Here is a 17,584-nt window from a genome sequence, read left to right as displayed (position 1 = left end):
GAAGCAGGCTCCATGCACCAGGAGCCTGATGTGGGATTCGATCCCGGGTCTCCAGGATCGCGCCCTGGGCCAAAGGCAGGCGCCAAACCGCTGCACCACCCAGGGATCCCCCTGGTTTTCTATCTCTTAATTGATTTTTCCATTTTATTTACACATTGTCTTCTTGACTTTCTCCACATGTTCCTTAAGTTCTTTGAGCATCATTAATACCATTGTTTTAAGGTCTTTGTTTAGTTGGCCTGCCATCATCAGGTCTTTTATTTATTTTTAAAAATTTTATTTATTTATTCATGAGAGACAGAGAGAGAGACAGAGAGGCAGAGAGACAGAGAGACAGAGACACAGGCAGAGGGAGAATCGAGCTCCATGCAGGGAGCCCGATGTGGGACTCAATCCCGGGTCTCCAGGATCAGGCCCTGGGTTGAAGGTGATGCTAAACCGCTGAACCCTGGGCTGAAGGTGACGCTAAACCCGGGCTGCCCTCATCAGGTCTTTTAAAGAGATAGTTTCTTAAAAAATAAATAAATAAATAAAGAGACAGTTTCTGTTGAAATTTTTTTCCTCTGAATGCACCATACTTTCCTGGTTTTTTTTGTATGCCTTATGATTTTGTTGTTGTTGAAAAGTGAATGTGACTCTAATAATGTGGTTAACTCTGGAAATCCGATTTTGCCCCTCCCCCAGGTTTGCTGTTTTTGTTGCTTATTCATGAATTCATCTATCCTTTCTCTCTCCCTCCCTCCCATCCTTTTTTCCCTCTTATTGTAGACTATCTCTATGCCAAAGATCATCCTGAGGTATAAATTTAAGGCTTTTCTCAGATCTCTTTTGAGACTGTGCCTTTCTCTGGGCGTGTGTGGTTGCTTTCTGACTTTTCCTGTATAATACATGCATTCACTTCTTACAAAAAAAAAAAAAAAGCCACCCAGGGGGCACCTGGGTGGCTCAGTCAGTAAACCATCTTCCTTCAGCTCAGGTCATAGTCCTGGGATCCTGAGATTGAGCCCACATTGGACTACCTGCTCAGCGGGGAGTCTGCTTCCTCTCTCTCTCTCTCTCTCTCTCTGTGCCAACCCCGCTCGTGCTCTGTCTCAAATAAATAATAAAGTCTCAACAAACAAACAAACAAATAAACAAACCACACAGTGCTAATCTCTACACCCAACATGTGGCTTGGATTTACAACTCTGAGATCGAGAGTTGCATGCTCTCCTGACTGAGCCAGCCAGATGCGCCTCTACGCATTTGCTTTTGTATGGCCTAGTTATTAGTATCTGCCTCCCAAAAGGGGAAATGAGAAAAATGAAGGGTATGTGTATGTGGAAGGGTGCAACCCTGTTAAACTCCCTGAAAGTGACTTCAACTAGAGAATGAGGGGCTTGCTACAGTGAGGGCAGGTGCAGCAACAATGACTTCCTGCCTCTTGTCTGCACCTTTGTTTTCAGGAGCAGCATTTGGTGGTCAGAGCACAGAGTCTCAATATTTGAAAGATAGAGTCCTTTCTGCACGTCCTGGCTCCTACATGCTGTGTACAGGCTGCTCCAGGAATACAGTAACAGTTGCTTGCCTCATGACTGGGGGCAAGGATGAGTAGTTGGTACTGTGCTAAGAGCTGTGATTGACCAAAATGAACTGCAGGTTACCATGCAAGTCTTTCTCCGGAAGTTGCAAGCCTTCAGTAGACTCCAGAGTTCCAAAATAGTTATATCAGACAGATTCTGCCGCTGTGGTTTTCTAGGTAGGAAGACAGATTAGTGGTGCTTCCTACTCTACCATCTTCCCAGAATCCTCTCCCCTAGAGATTATCATTTACATCCTTGATTTATGAATCTAATGTAAACTGAGTGCTTTTACTTTTTTTTCTTTTTCTTTTAAGAAGACCATGCCTAGTATGGAGCCTAATGCTTGGCTTGAACTCTGTGACCCTGAGATCAAAACTGAGCTGAGATCAGGAGTTGGATAACTTACTGAGTCCAGGTGCCATTCTTTTACCTTCTTGAAGTGCAAGGACCATAGAATGCTTAACTGTACTTAACCCTTTGTGCTTCCTTTGTGCCTTAGTTTTATATTTTAAGTCTTATATGTATTAATTCCCATAAGAAACTACTATCATACACAGTTATTTCATTTGGATTTATTCACAGATTTACCCATTTGGTGCTCTTCATTCCTTTGTGCACCTGGTGAGTTTCTATCCGGGTTTATTTTTTCTTCTGCCTGGAGAATACCCTTTGATATTTCTTTCGGTGTAGGCCTGCTAGTGATGAGTCTGTCTGAAACTGGTTTTTTTTTTTTAAATTTTTAAAAGATTTATTTATTTATTTATGATAGACATAGAGAGAGAGAGAGAGAGAGAGAGAGAGAGGCAGAGACACAGGAGGAGGGAGAAGCAGGCTCCATGCCAGGAGCCCGACGTGGGACTCAATCCTGGGACCCCAGGATCACACCCTGGGCCAAAGGCAGGCGCCAAACCACTGAGCCACCCAGGGATCCCCCTGAAACTTTTTATTTCAAGTTTATTCTTGTAGGTTATTTTTATTGTTTATAGAATTCTAGGTTGCACTTTTTTTTTCAACACTTTAGAAGCTTGTCATTGTATTTTGGTTTCCTGTCCTTTTTAGTAGCAGGTTAACTGTCCATATCATTGTAATCGGTGTTTTTTCCAGGCTGTTTTGTTCTCTTTTTGTTTCTTGCAGCTATTTTAGGGTGATGTTCCTAGGTATGAAGTTTTTCTTTCGTTTCTTAAAGTTTAGTCTGCTTAGGATTCTTAGGGCTTCTTGAACCTGTGGCTTGTTATCTTTTGTTAATTTTAGATAGTTCGCAGTCACTCTTCAATCACTGCTTCTATTCTAGTCTCTTTCTCCTTTCTTTCTGGAATTTCACTTTCATGCATGTTCTGTGTCTCTGTGTTTTCCAGATTGTTTTATCTTGTGCTTCCTTTAAGATACATATTTTTAAATATTTTTATTTGAGAGGGAGTGCGTGCATGCACACATGAGTTGGGGGGGGGGGCAAAGGGAGAGGGAGAAGCAGACTCCTCTACAAGCATGGAGCCCAATGGGGGCTTGATCCCAAGATCTGCTGAAGGCAGACACTTCAGCTGAGCCACCCAGGCACTCCAACTTCAGTTTTATTCTTAACTTCTGGGGTATACACTGGCTGCTGTTCTTTCTCCCTCTCCCCAGAGGCAGTACTTGAAGTCAGAGACCATTACCCTAATGCTAAGAGCCTGTCAGATGCATATTCAGTTTCTCAGCCTCTGGAATTGGCAAATGATCTCTGGGGGGGGAAGTGATCCCTATAGCTATACTTCCCTTCCTAAGCCTCAGTCTCTGCTGTGTTCCAGCCCAGTCTTGTTAGGTCTCTGATTCCTTCAAGCAGATGTTGTTAATATTTTGTTCAGCTTCTCTGATTGTCCTCAGTGGGAGGGGTCTAAGTTACAAAGTTTATTAGTGGAACAGAAGTAGCTTCTGCTTTTCTGTCATATGTTACATACAGTACAGTGTTAGTCTTTTGTGATTTCAGTATCCCTGGAAATAATTCATCCTAGAGCTGCTGTGAATGTTTGGACAACTCTTGAACAACAGTGACCCTGATCCTTCAAATACTTTGGCTTCCTAGTTCCTTGACCTCTCCCAGGTATCCTGTTCTCTACCCTATCTTGGCTACCCATTCTCATGAATTACTATTATCTGAAAAAACTCTGATGCTTCATTTTCAAACTTTGCCCTCTGACCACCTTTTCCAGACTTCATAGCTTACCCTTCCACTATCCCAGTTCCTGCCATCTTCAGCCCCATTGTGAATTTCAGTTCATCATTCTTGCTACATTTCCTCTGGTCACTGTCATGTCTTAATTCACCTTAAATTTCATAGTCATTACAATATGTCCTCTACTCATTTCTCTTGTTTTCCTCTCCTTTCATCTATAATCTTGGCTATGCCGCAGTCTGTGTCTTAGCCTGGATTCCCCGGAAAAGAGGGCATGAGTATATGTGCTGATGCTTTGTTTGCAGTTAGAGTGAGGAGGGAGAAAAGGTGAGGCATAGGAGAAAGAACAATTACCAAGCCATCACAACTTCACAAGAACAATGGGCCATGCTGGGAATCTCTAGGGAGTGAGTCATGGCACCTCTCAGAGCATTCCCAGGGGATGGGGATGGGAGGTATGTGGAGACTACAGCTGAGAAATTTGTTGACCCTTTCCCATTTCCTGTCTCTTAATGGTTAGAGTTGCCCCATAGGGTCTTAACTATTCTCCTCTTTCAGGCTGGTTTCTTGGTCTCTCCAGGCAAGTCCTGGAGAAGCAGCTGAATTTGGGTATTGGAGCTGCTGTGGCTTCGGTCGCAGTGCACATGGTGAAGGCTACCAAAGTTCAGCATTTACTCCTGGGGGAGCTGGAGATGGCTGGTGATATTAGGAGAGAAGATAGTGAGCTGAGGCTTTATGATTGTCCAAAGCTTGCAAGTTTTTGCTAGGCCTGGTGGGGCTGCTCCAGCTGGGAAGTAGAGCCAGCAGGCAAGGCAGAGTGGATTTGAGGGAGGGTGTGTGAACTGTGTTAAGGCTTGTTTAATCCAGTCTTTTGCTTATTTTTTTGCTTGTAGCCATGCAGCTGAATATGAAGAAACCATACTGATTAATCTCACTTAAAATCATGACCACCAAAATCACATAGGTCCATTATGGGTTATATTCTGTTTTCCTACTCTAGTTACTCTTGTAGGTAGTATCTGAATATCTCACTTGGAATCTGCCATCTTTGCCTCATTTTTCCTTTATTTAAGTGGGACACAAGTGGAAGAGACTGCAGAAGAACTTGCACAGGCTCCCATTGCTGTATGTGCCATCTTCCTACACCTGTATCTCATCCTCTGCATGTGTGTTAGACCCTGTCACCTTTGATACTGCTCCAGTGATTCATCTTCTGTTTGCACCAGAAACGTTTCTTCTCTGTTGTATCATTCTCAACAGCATATAAACAGGCTGTTGTATCTCTCTTGTTTAAAAAAGTTTTTCTTGGGACCCCTGGGTGGCTCAGCAGTTGTCTGCCTTCGGCTCAGGGTGTGATCCTGGTTGGGGGATCGAGTCCTACATCAGGCTTCCTGAGAGGAGCCTGGTTCTCCCTCTGTCTATGTTTCTGCCTTTCTCTCTTTCATGAATAAATAAAATATTAAAAAAAAGTTTTTCTTGATAATTGTCTATATTGTTTCCTATTCTTTTCTCATATTTTTCTCTTGAACACATTTCTTTCAGGCTGTTGCTCCCAGTGCACCTCCAGAATTGCTCATAATATCACTAGTTACCTCCATGTTCAAAATCTAAGGGTAAACTTGCAGTCCTCACCTTATTTGCCCTGAAACCCAAGTAGATCATTCCCCTTTGAAACCTGATCAGTTAGGGTTCTCTAGAGAAACAGAAGCAATAGGATGTATATGTTAAGGAGATTTGTTATAAGGAATTGGCTCATATGACTGGGGAGGCTCAGAAGTTCCAAGATCTGTCAGTCAGTAAACTAGAGACACAGGAGAGATTCTGAGTCCAAAGACCTGAGAGAGAACTGGTGTCTCAGCTCAAGCAATGAAAAGGAAGAAGTTCCCTCTTAGCCTTTTTTGTTAAATTCAGGCTTTTAACTGATTGGATGAGAGCCACCCACATCATGGAGGCCTATCTGCTTTACTCAGTTTACCAAATCACATGCTAATCTCATCCAAAAATACTCTCACGAATGTACCCAGAATAATGTTTGACTAACATCTGAGCACCCTGCAGCCTGGTGAAATTGACATATGAAAGTGACCATCACAAAACCCTCAAGACATCTCCCTCAAGACATCAAGAACAAGATGTGTTTATTCTGTAGATCTAGTCCCCTGTCACCCCTGACCTTAGCTCTGGCTATTCCTTTCTTTTCTCCACTGTAGTCACAAGTGCCTACGTGCTCTTTCTTTCTTTCTTTTTTTTTTTTTTTTTCCTACGTGCTCTTTCTTGACCATTGCCAGATGTGTTCCTGCCTTAAGGTCTCTGCACTCATTTTTCTTCTGCCTCTAGTGCTTTTTCCTTCTCTACCTCTCTCCTTATCCTTAATCCATATATCTTATGGTCTTCTTTCTTTCCTTCTGCATTGAAATGTCACACTGTCACTGAGGCTTTTCTGGTCAGTCCATCTAAAAATTTCAGCTGCATCGCTGGTGTTTCCTGTTTCCCTTCCTTGGTTTTTCTCATTCACTCTTATCATTATCTACATACTTCCCTGTTTATCTTATTTCTTTCCTGACACCTCCAACCAGAAGGTAAACTCTGAGGTAGGGGCCCAGTTTCTAGATTAGCACCTGGTGTAAGTGTTTCTCAGTAACAACTTTCTATTTCTCTAAAAACATGGACCGCAACTCTTTCCAGTAAGTTTACAAAATAGAGTTATTTAGCCTGAGTTGTCAGCACTGAGTACCTTTATTGCCTCATAGATGCTTTTTACATATGTCTTTTATAGATATGCCTTTTATAGCCTGTGGATGAGTTGTTGTAATTCTGAAGGAACCTTGCCATCCTTCTCAATTCCTTTCTTTCTAGCTGTGTGTGCATAAGAACCAGCGCTGTGCTGGAGTGGAGAGGTTTACAAATAAGATCTTACTTAATTCTTGAAACAATCCTACAGCACAAGTGGTATCATACCCATTGTGCAGACAATGAAACAGATTTAGAAAGCTTAAACAACTTGCCTGGGGTCTCACCACTGGTAAGTGGGAAAACTCTAACTTGATCTAGATCTGTATTTTTTTTTTTAAATTATTTATTTATTTATTTATTTATTTATTTATTTATTTATTTATTTATTTATGATAGTCACAGAGAGAGGGAGAGAGAGGCAGAGACACAGGCAGAGGGAGAAGCAGGCTCCATGCACCGGGAGCCCGATGTGGGATTCGATCCTGGGTCTCCAGGATCGTGCCCTGGGCCAAAGGCAGGCGCCAAACCGCTGCGCCACCCAGGGATCCTAGATCTGTATTCTTAACTGTCACATTGCATTAGATGCCACCTCCTACATAGATCTTTTGTGTCCTGCAGGTACTTAGGAATGTTAGGAAGGCTATTTAACCCCTTTCAGCTGTAATAGTGTTAAATATCCAAAGTATCTGCTCAGTGTATATACTTGGCACAAAGCTACCATTCAAAGTTAGGAATCCTCTCTTAGATCAGTGCAAAAATAACTCATCCTCAAGCCTTTCTCAGCTTTATCTTTCAAGGCTAGGGAAGCTGATTTTCCTAGGCTCAGTCCTCATATTAGTTTTCTGGATCTGAGGTACACAGCCTTGTCTAGAATATTAGAAATGTAGTGGTGACTGCCATCATGAAGAATCTTGCCCTTTCTGGCTCAAGTTAAAAATCAGCTCATCTACCTCTGGGGTATTCCTCGAGTAATTACAGGAGTCCCCTTCTCATAGGAAAGTATCACAAACCACTTAGATCTCATGATTTGAAATAACTATTATTTCTTTTTTTTTTTAAAGATTTTATTTATTTATTCATAGAGACACACACACACACACACACACACACACACAGAGGCAGAGACACAGGCAGAGGGAGAAGCAGGCTCCACGCAGGGAGCCCGACGTGGGACTCGATCCCGGGTTTCCAGGACCACACCCTGGGCTGCTGGCGGCACCAAAGTGTTGCGCCACCGGGGCTGCCCAAAATAACTATTATTTCATGATTCTTGCTTAGTTGGGTAGTAGTTCTGCTGGGCTTACTTGAATGTCTCATCTGGTTGCTTTGTGGGGTTAGTGTCATTGGGTGGCTTCACTGAGATGCTCGGACAGCTGGACCTATTTTGGTTTCCATGTAGTCTCAGGGCCTGTCCTTTTCTAGTGGGAGAGGTTTCTAGTGGGATAGTCAGATTTCTTACCTAGTGACTCAGGGCTCCCAAAAGCAGACATTTCAAGAAGTAGGAAGCAGAAATTGCTAGTCCTTTGGAGGTGTAGGCTCAGAACTGGCACATTATCACTTCTGCCACACTTCTTGGTTAACATGAGTCATGGCCCAGCTTGGATTTGTTGTGAGAGTTGACTACCCAGGGTGTGGGAGTAGGTTTACTGGGAGTAGATTACCCCAAACTACTTTTGAGAGTGAACAAGGATCTATTAAAAATTATGCCAGGTTGGAGGCACCTGGGTGGCTTATACATCTGCCTTCGGCTGGGGTCTTGATCCCAAGTCCTGGGATCAAGACCTGCATTGGGCTCCTTGCTCACTGGGGAGTCTGCCCTCTGCCTGCTGCTTCCCCTGCTTGTGCATTCTCTCTCTGTCAAATAAATACAAACTTAAAAAAAAAATTATGTCAGGTTGACAGATGTAAACTGGAACTTCCAGGACTAACCTGGACATATGGTCATCATAGTCATACTTGTGCCCTGGAGGAAGCAAGAGATATGTATTACCCTGAATCTTTCCATGTGATCTTCCTAGTGTGAAAACCAGGACTGTTGAGTATGCTGCTCGTGTTTTAAACTAAACATGACTTCTAAACACAACCCAACAACTTTGGGTACTAAATGACTACAGAAGGAATTATTTACTCTAACAATGGAGGAGGAAACTGGCTTTGAGCTTACTGAGATTATTCTGGTTGTCAATCTTCAGCAGGTGGCTTTCCTGAGGTATTTTTCGAGATTAATTTTGACCATGTGCCTTTTTCACCTTCTGTTACTTGGAATCTTCTAAGATCTAGCTGGATTCTGCAGCTAATCAGATGGTCTCAGAAGCCTCTTCTAGATCTAAAATTCTGTTCTATCTTATAGAAAGTTGTTACAAGTACCCAAACTACAATTAGAGAACTGTGATGAAGGGTGTCATAGTTTGGATGTCATCTGGGGCCAGGTGGGGATCCAGAAAACTTTATGCAGTAAAGTTGCTTTATTCTATACTGTGAAGAAAAGTTAGTTTGCAATCCAAAGTGGAATTTTTTCTCAAAGGTTGGCTGTAAAAGATAATTCTAAAATTAATTAAAATTTTCTATACAATAGATGCTAGATTTCTAAGGCCTGCCTTTAAGACCCCCCCCTTTTTAAAGATTTATTTATTTATTTATGATATATATATATATATATATATGTATATATATATATATATATATATATGTATATATATATACACACACAGAGAGAGGCAAGGACACAGAGGAGGGAGAAGCAGGCTCCATGCCGGGAGCCCGACGCGGGACTCGATCCCGGGACTCCAGGATCACGCCCTGGGCCAAAGGCAGGCGCTAAACTGCTGAGCCACCCAGGGATCCCCTAAGATCCCATTTTGAAGTGATGTGCTTCCACAGTGTGTCAAGCATGTGTTCCCACACATGATTGTGCTTCAGAAATGTCACACAAGGGTCCATTTTGTCTTTCCTTAAGCTCTTCACAGAGGGTGGGTGGGGGGAAGGGTATAATTTCTATGGAATGCTTACTTGATGCAGTTCTGTGTCTTGCCCTGGTTGAGGGAGGGGAGAAGGGTTAGTGAAAATTCTTGACTTGATTGCAATAGTCTCCTTATTAATCCTGACTGCAGTATAAGAAGCAAGAGAAAACAAACGTCTCCAAATCAGGTTTCTGCAGATTTGAATAGTTGTGGGATCTCTTTTTGGCTGAACAAGTCACTAATGTGGCTATAGTCACATGGCTTTCTGTCATCTTGGAGCCGGGTGTTCCCACTGATTTTAGGTAATATATACCGAATAAATATTCTATATATTCATGATGTCCTTTCCCCACAGCATGTCTTATATTACATTTTTTAATGATGACAGCAGCTCTAACAGTGGTGACATTTGTAAGAAGGAAGCCTAACTTCATATATTGCTGTTGGTCTGCTTCTAGGGTAGGGGAGGAAGGTGGGTTGGTAAATCAGAATGACAAACTTTCCTTTGCAATTGTTTAACAAGCTCATTTATTTTGAGATTCAGGGAAAATGTTTATATTTAAGATGACTTTGGCACAGGTAATGTTTATTTAAAAACTATTAAATAGGAGAAACTATTAAACCATTTATAGAGCATCTTTTATATGTACTCAGTTTTAGCTGTCTTGTGAAGAACATACCATTTTATACATGAGAGAATGAAGATTGACTTGCCCAGGGTTGTATGTAATATAGCTGGTAACTGTCAAAGCTTGGATTTGATCTCAGATTTGTTGGGCTTTAAAATTCTTGTGCTTCCAACCCCCGCGCCCCCCGCCCCATTTTGGTAGTTTATACAAAGGTCCTTCTTGACTACCCTATCCGTACTTTATCTTCCATTGAATACACAGATCCAGCCTCCCTGGAAAAACTATTAAATCTGGCTGTATTGCCTTTATATTTTTCGTATCCTGTTTCTAACATTGAATATACTAGGTTTTTACTCTGGGACCTATGAACCCTTGGAAGTTGTGTGCAAAATGTATATGTGCATTTTTTGGGGAAAACATCAGGATCCATAGATCTCATAAAATTCTCAATGGTTTCTGACTCAAAAAAACCAGCCTCTAGAGCTTCTGCTTTATGCCATTAGTATTTTCCAATGCTATTAGTAAAGCATAAAGTGCTTTAGAATAGGGCCTGACAAGAAGTAAATTCACTATTAGTATTGTTATTAACATTAATAGTTTTCTATGTGCATGGTCTTCAAAACTTTAAAAAAATTTAATAATTGGATAATAGTCTGTGGAATAGAATATTGCTAGACCTACCAGCTCCTTATTGTTGTCAATATTTGTGTTCAAAATTTATTTTTCTTAGGAGGATGGTCAAAATGGGTGAAAGGAGTGGGTGGTACAGGCTCCAGTTATGGAATGGATAAGTCATGGGGAATGAAAGGTACAGCACTAGGAATATAGTCAGTGGTATTGTAATAGTGTTGTATGGTGACAGATAGTAGCTACGCTTATGGTGAGCACAGCATGACACATATAGTTGTAGAATCACTGTGTTGTACATCTGAAACTAATGTAACGTGTGTCAACTATCCTTTGGCTAGAAAAAAAAACCTTCCTTTTTACTAGATCATTTTTAAAAGGTTGTGTTTTTTTCCATTTTGTAAGCAACTTGAGTTGAATCTTCATGTATTTATAACAGTTCCCTATATTTTGGATTATTTATGTATATTCCCCAAAGTGAAATTACCGGGTCAAAATGTATGGATATTTTGAAGATTTTAGACATTGCCAGATTGCTTTCCAGAAGGTGCATACTAATGTATACCAGCAGTATATTGCACTCTGCATTGCTATATAATCTAGCTTGTAGTAAACAAATAGATGTTTAATAAGTAGAAGATTGCCTTATTTAATAAGTATTCTCCAGTTTCCAGACAGATGGAACATTTTCTGTGTATTCTTGTGAATTGTCTTTGTGTCTTTTTCCCATTAAATAGGGTTTTTAATAGTTTTATTAGTTTGAGATACACTTAGTCATCTGTTACAACTATGTTATTCTGGGAATGCTTGCCTTTTTAAAAAAAGTAATTTCTAAGTTCAATGTGGGGCTTAAATTCATGACCCCAAGATCCAAAAGTTGCATATTTTACTAAGCCAGGCACCCCAGTGCTTGTCTTTTTAATACTTTCAAAGGGTTTTTAAAGTCAAATCTTTGGTTCATTTTACATGTATTTCTAAGTCTTCCCTATTTCTCCTAGTTTTTCTCATGTGAGCCTTATTAGATTTTTCTTGATGTATGTTTCTAAAATCTCATAATATAAAAAATAATGGAAATAATATGTTAGAATGGTGTATACACACACAGAAATGAGCTAAAGGTAGCTATATTTCTTCATAATGAGTATGTAGTGTTTGTATGGATTTAATCATAATTTGATCCTATTGATGGACATCTTGTTTCTAATATTTTCTGTTAGAACTTATTCTCTATGATCGTCTTTCTCCTATTATCTCTCAGGTTAACTTCTCTGTAGATTCCTAGAAGTGGTATAGTTGGATCAAAATTTAGAGATCAACTACCAAATTGCCTTCTGCAGAGGCTGCTTTTTTTTTTTTTTTTTAAGATTTTATTTATTTATTCATGAGAGACAGAGAGAGAGATGCAGAGACACAGGCAGAGGGAGAAGCAGGATCCATGCAGGGAGCCTGACGTGGGACTCCATCCCAGGTCCCCAGGACCAGACCCTGGGCTGAAGTCAGCGCTAAACCGCTGAGCCACCTGGGCTGCCCAGAGGCTGCTTTTCATTGACTGCAGATTTTATTTACTTTATTTAAATTTACTTATTTATTTTTAAGATTTTATTGGAAGAGAGAGAGGGAGAAGCAGGCTCTCTGCTGAGCCAGGAGCCCAATATGGGGCTCTATCCCAGGACCCTGCGATCATGACCTGAGCCAAAGGCAGATGCTTAACCAAATGAGTCACCCTGCCCCTCACTGCAGATTTTAAAAGTGTCCTTAGTCAAAGAGTAGTTGTCAGTGCTTTTAACTAGTGAACTCTATCTATATATTTATGGACCTTTTTTGTCTTCTTATGTACTGCCTGTTTATGATCTTTGCCCATTTCACATTTTTACTGATTTATAGGAACTCTTTGTATATTAAAGGGACTAGGTCTTTGATAGAAGTTTTGTAAATGTTTTTCTTTTCAGGATGTATGGATAGTTTGTAGAAAAGTTTTAAATTTTATGTTGTCAGATTTATCATTTATGAATTCCAGGATTGTTAATCTCTAGTTTTTGTCAAACTGCTAGGAGAAAGATGGTTAAAAAAACTTATATGCCCTTTTTTGTGCTATTAGAAGTTTTACAATTTAGGAAAAAAGTATTCAAACAAAGGAAGAGTGCCTTTAAATTGCTCTGTGGGAGCATTCCCTTATTTTCTCTAGTTGCAGAGTGTTTAAATTTAGTTTTTTATGGTTTTACAGTGTCTAAACACTGGAAATAAATATCCATCCTAGTTGTCTTACAAAACAATATATATTAGTTATAAAATAATTGCCTTCTCCACAATTTGGATCATGTACTTCTTTTAGTTCTAATATCAGTACCTTAAAAATGTTGTGTTGGGGGATCCCTGGGTGGCTCAGTGGTTTCGTGCCTGCCTTTGGCCCACGGTGCGATCCTGGAATCCCGGGATCGAGTCCCGCGTCGGGCTCCCGGCATGGAGCCTGCTTCTCCCTCTGCCTGTGTCTCTGCCTCTCTCTCTCTCTCTCTCTCTCTCATGTCTATCATAAATAAATAAAAATAAATTTAAAAAAAAGTTGTTTCAGAAAACCAATAAGAACATTTAACTTTCCCCAGAGTTCAGGTTTAAAATGTAGAATGGGTTTCTACCTCATGTTCAAGCCAGTATGTTAAATTTGCTACATCAGAAAGAGCTATGTACCAGTCCTAGAAATAGCATACAAACAAATAGCCCCAAGTCATTATCAGCTGATGCAGAGGTTGCTGAAGCCTTATTTACAGCTGTGTTCAGGAATACTGGGTGGGAGCAAGTTTAAGGAGGGAGTCTCCAAGTGGAAGGCTGTTTGGGACTTGTAGGAAGAGGAGAGGTGGGGGGTTTTGCTTTTTGTTTGTTTGTTTTTAAAGATTTTATTTATTTATTCATGAGACAGAGAGAGAGAGAGAGAGAGAGAGAGAGAGAGAAAGGCAGAGACACAGGCAGAGGGAGAAGCTGACTCAATGCAGGGAGCCTGATGCAGAACTCGATCCTGGGACTCCAGGATTACGCCTTGGGCTGAAGGCAGGCGCTAAACTACTGAGCCACCCAGGGATCCCCCTGTTTTTGTTTTTTAAAGTAATCTCTCCACCCAGCATGGGGCTCCAACTCATGACCCTAAGATCAAGAGTCACATGCTCCCCTGGAAAGGTGGATTTTTAATGGGAAGGGTGCTAGATGTTAGTTATTCCTACCTTTAGAGTATTGTTTTCTGTCCACGTTTTAAATACAATTCTCTTGGGATTCTTTTCTTGATTTGTACAGCTGCCACCTTACTGTTCATGACTGTATCCATGGGAACACAAGTAGGATGACATGAGTTTATAACTTGTTGCTAAGCAGATCTAGCTTGAACGTATTAAAATTTTCTCATTAAAAGGTGTTTGGATGTTTTACTTTCTGTGGGGGAAGGTAACCAAACAGAGTAGTTTGGAATTACAGCTGTGAAATTGTATAAACCCTTTTAGTAGAAAGGACTGGTTCTGCTTTTAATTAATTTAATGTTTGGAAGGGAAGAGAGTTAGTTGAAATAACTCATTGTGTTCTGTAAGCTTGGCCTCTTAAGCTTAAACGGTTAGCATTCAGATGTGTATGGACTGCATGTGAACACCTGATCATCTACCCTAGTGTACACATAACATTCCAGAATAATGACAAATATTTTAGGTAGTCCTTTTGACTCCAGAAGACTTGGGAGTCTAACCATGGAGCCTCATGGAGATTTAGATACTGGTCCCTTATTTTGGTTGACATTTTAATTAATATTATTTTTAGATTTTATTTATTTGACACCGAGTGTGAGAGCACACAAGCAGGGGGAGCCAGAGAGGGAGAAGCAGTGATCCTGGGATCCAGCTCCCTGCTCTGTGGGGAGCCTGCTTCTCCCTCTCCCCTGCTTGTGCTCTCTCATGTGTGCGTTCTCTCACCCACTCTCTCTCAAATACATAAATAAAATCTTTAAAAAAAAATTTAGGAGGTGGGACGCCTGGGTGGCTCAGCAGTTGAGTATCTGCCTGCAGCTCAGGGCGTGATCCCGGGGTTCAGGATCGAGTCCCACATCGGGCTCCTTGCAGGGAGCCTGCTTCTTTCTCCCGCTGCCTATGTGTCTGCCTCTTTCTCTGTGTCTCTCATGAATTAGTAAATAAAATCTTTAAAAAAAATTTAGTAGGTAGTGTCATTGGTATAAAAACACTAAATTTTAAAAAAATATGCAGTATAACACAATTGGTCTCTTTCCTATGGTTTCCAAGTCATCCAGTTCCCCAGAGGATACCATGCTTATTACTTCATTATCTGATTATAATTTAAAGAATCATTTGAGTAGTTATTTATTTTTATTTTTTATTTTTTTTAAAGATTTTATTTATTTATTCATGAGAGATAGAGAAAGAGATACAGAGAGAGGCAGAGACACAGGCAGAGGGAGAAGCAGGCTCCATGCAGGGAGCCTGATATGGGACTTGATCCTGGGACTCCAGGACCATGCCCTGGGCTGAAGGCAGGTGCTGAACTCCTGAGCCACTCAGGGATCCCCCTGAATAGTAATTTAACAATAATAGGTAATATTTATGCATTTCTATGTGCCATCTACTGTGAATAGTACATTACAGGTCAATTTTAGGAAGTAGTCAATTTTAACTCAGTTAAACTCAATTAACTCAATTTTACTGATAAGGAAGGATACCAAGCCCTAGAGGAGTTAAATCACTTGCACAGGATTTATTTTTATTTTCATTTTTAAAAATATTTTATTTATTTATTCATGAGAGACACGGGGAGAGAGAGAGAGAGAGAGAGGCAGAGACATAGGCAGAGGGAGAAGCAGGCTCCATGCAGGAAGCCCGATGTCGTACTCGATTCCAAGACTGGGATCATACCCTGAGCCAAAGGCAGATGCTCAACTGCTGAGCCACCCAGGCGTCCCAGCTTACACAGGATTTAGTATTTCTTGCTCAGTAGATTGTATGCTCCAAGAAAGGAGAGTCCGTACTTTATTTCTGCTTTTATTCCCTATATATGACATAGTTCTTATGGGTTTGGGTAGTGTGTCAAGTATAATATGAAGGCTGGTTTTACAGAGATGGTTGTTATCTTCATTTATTAGCTTAGAACTTGTATAGCTGTTACTCAAATTTCTTTGTAGAGAAGTCACATTGAGTATTGGAGCAGCATTGAATCTGCATATTTATCAAAGGAACCTTATATATTTTTGGGTTTCACATTGGGAACATTTGCAAGATTCTCTCATAATTTGAGAAGGATCAGTGTTAGTTGGAGATGAGGGTGGTTAATATTGGGACTGAGATCATTGTGACTCTCTATTCCTTTTGGATGTGTTTTATTTACCCTTTTCCCTCCACTCCTGCTCCAGCTGTATCTGGATTGGTCCTATCTCTTCATTTTCTTGATCTAAGTGAAGAAATAAGTAGGAATTGAAGGGATCAAATAGAAGCAACAAACTCCATTATTAAATGTTAGTATTAACAAGTGTCTGTGATCTTGGAAATCTACGTTTAGTATTATTTGTATGTAGTGCCTCCAGTTTCTTACCTCTAAATAATAGAACATAAAAATTTACAGCTTAATATGATTATTAATATTATTTGGCAAGAGGAAAATGAGGTATAATTCAGTTCCATAGATAATTGTTGAAGTTTTTTCTTCAGTTATGAAGTGGATCTCACAGGGTTGATATTAAAGATTGAGATAATCTTTATAAAAGTCTTGGGCTGATCATTTAATGGTAATACTACTAAACTTTCTGGGCACTTAGTATGTGCTAGCATAGTGTGGGGAGAAAAGAATCCTGAGACATCATAGGAAGGATTGGAATAGGGGAGAATGGAGTCAGGAATGTCATTTTAAACATTTTATAGCATCCTGAACTAGAGAGTGAAGGCTCAAAGCATTAGAACAGATTTGAGAGGATGTGAACAAACCATACTGGGCTGAAAATAAAAAAAATTAAAAAAAACCATACTGGGCTGGCAAAAAGGAAGAGAGGTAAAAAGCTTGAGTTTTGATACTTTGAGTAATGGAATACTATAAACAGTAGAGCAGTCTGGATATGTCACTAATGTTTTTGGAAACTGAAAAAAAAAAGTTTGATGTAGAGTAATTACCTTGGCAGAATGGAGAAAGCTGAAACCAGAAGGAGAAGTAGTGATGCCAGTGAGAAGTAAACAGATTGCTGCTGCAGAGCCTCAGGAGGGCCTGGAAAGAAGTACCAGGTGCCTCCCCAGGCCTTGGTGTGCTGTGGAGGGCTGACCAAACATCTGTGTGAAGTTCTTAAGTCCCTAGATTGTGGCTTTACTCTAGCAGCCCAGCAACTGCCCCTTTCCTATCCCAGCAGAGGACAGATTTACCCTTGGAGTTTGAACTGGAGGGACACCAGATTTAAAGTGGGAAGGATGGAGGGAACTGGACATGGCAGTGTGGGAAGATGCATAGATTAAGTGAAAGCTTGCATGTTGACTGGTGGGAACCCCAGAACATCCCCTAAATTCTTGGAGCTTGGTTTATACCTTGTAGGCAGCAAATTAGAAGATTCTTCTTTTGGAGAAAAGTGGCCCAGATGTAAATATCAACAGTCTTGACAGTTGTCACCCTTTATTCAAGTTACTGTTGCTTTAAAATGACAATAATCATTTCTCACAGTTTCTGGTAGTCAGGATTTTGGAAGGGCTCAGCTGGACAGTTCTGACTTAGGTTTCTTTTCAGGTTGTGGTCACATGGTGGCTGAAACAGAATAGGCTGGCCACACATCTTTTTTCATGTTTCAGGGGAAGGCAGTGTAGATTCCTTCTCTTGATATATGTTGAATCAAAGTCAGATTGTAGGGGCTCCTGGCTGGGTCAGTCAGTAGAACATTTGACTTTTTTTCCCCTGGTAGTTTTATGGTTTAAT

General features: G+C 40.5%; 1 protein-coding gene across 3 annotated transcripts in view; it reads left to right on the top strand.

Moving 5' to 3' along the window:
* RCOR1 (REST corepressor 1) overlaps positions 1 to 17,584 on the top strand; it is a 124,856-nt gene that overhangs the window by 23,029 nt on the left and 84,243 nt on the right. The window lies entirely within an intron of this gene.

This window comes from Vulpes lagopus, chromosome 6, assembly GCF_018345385.1.
Source record: "Vulpes lagopus strain Blue_001 chromosome 6, ASM1834538v1, whole genome shotgun sequence".
Taxonomy (NCBI): domain Eukaryota; kingdom Metazoa; phylum Chordata; class Mammalia; order Carnivora; family Canidae; genus Vulpes; species Vulpes lagopus.
This window is presented reverse-complemented; position numbering and strand designations above follow the sequence as displayed.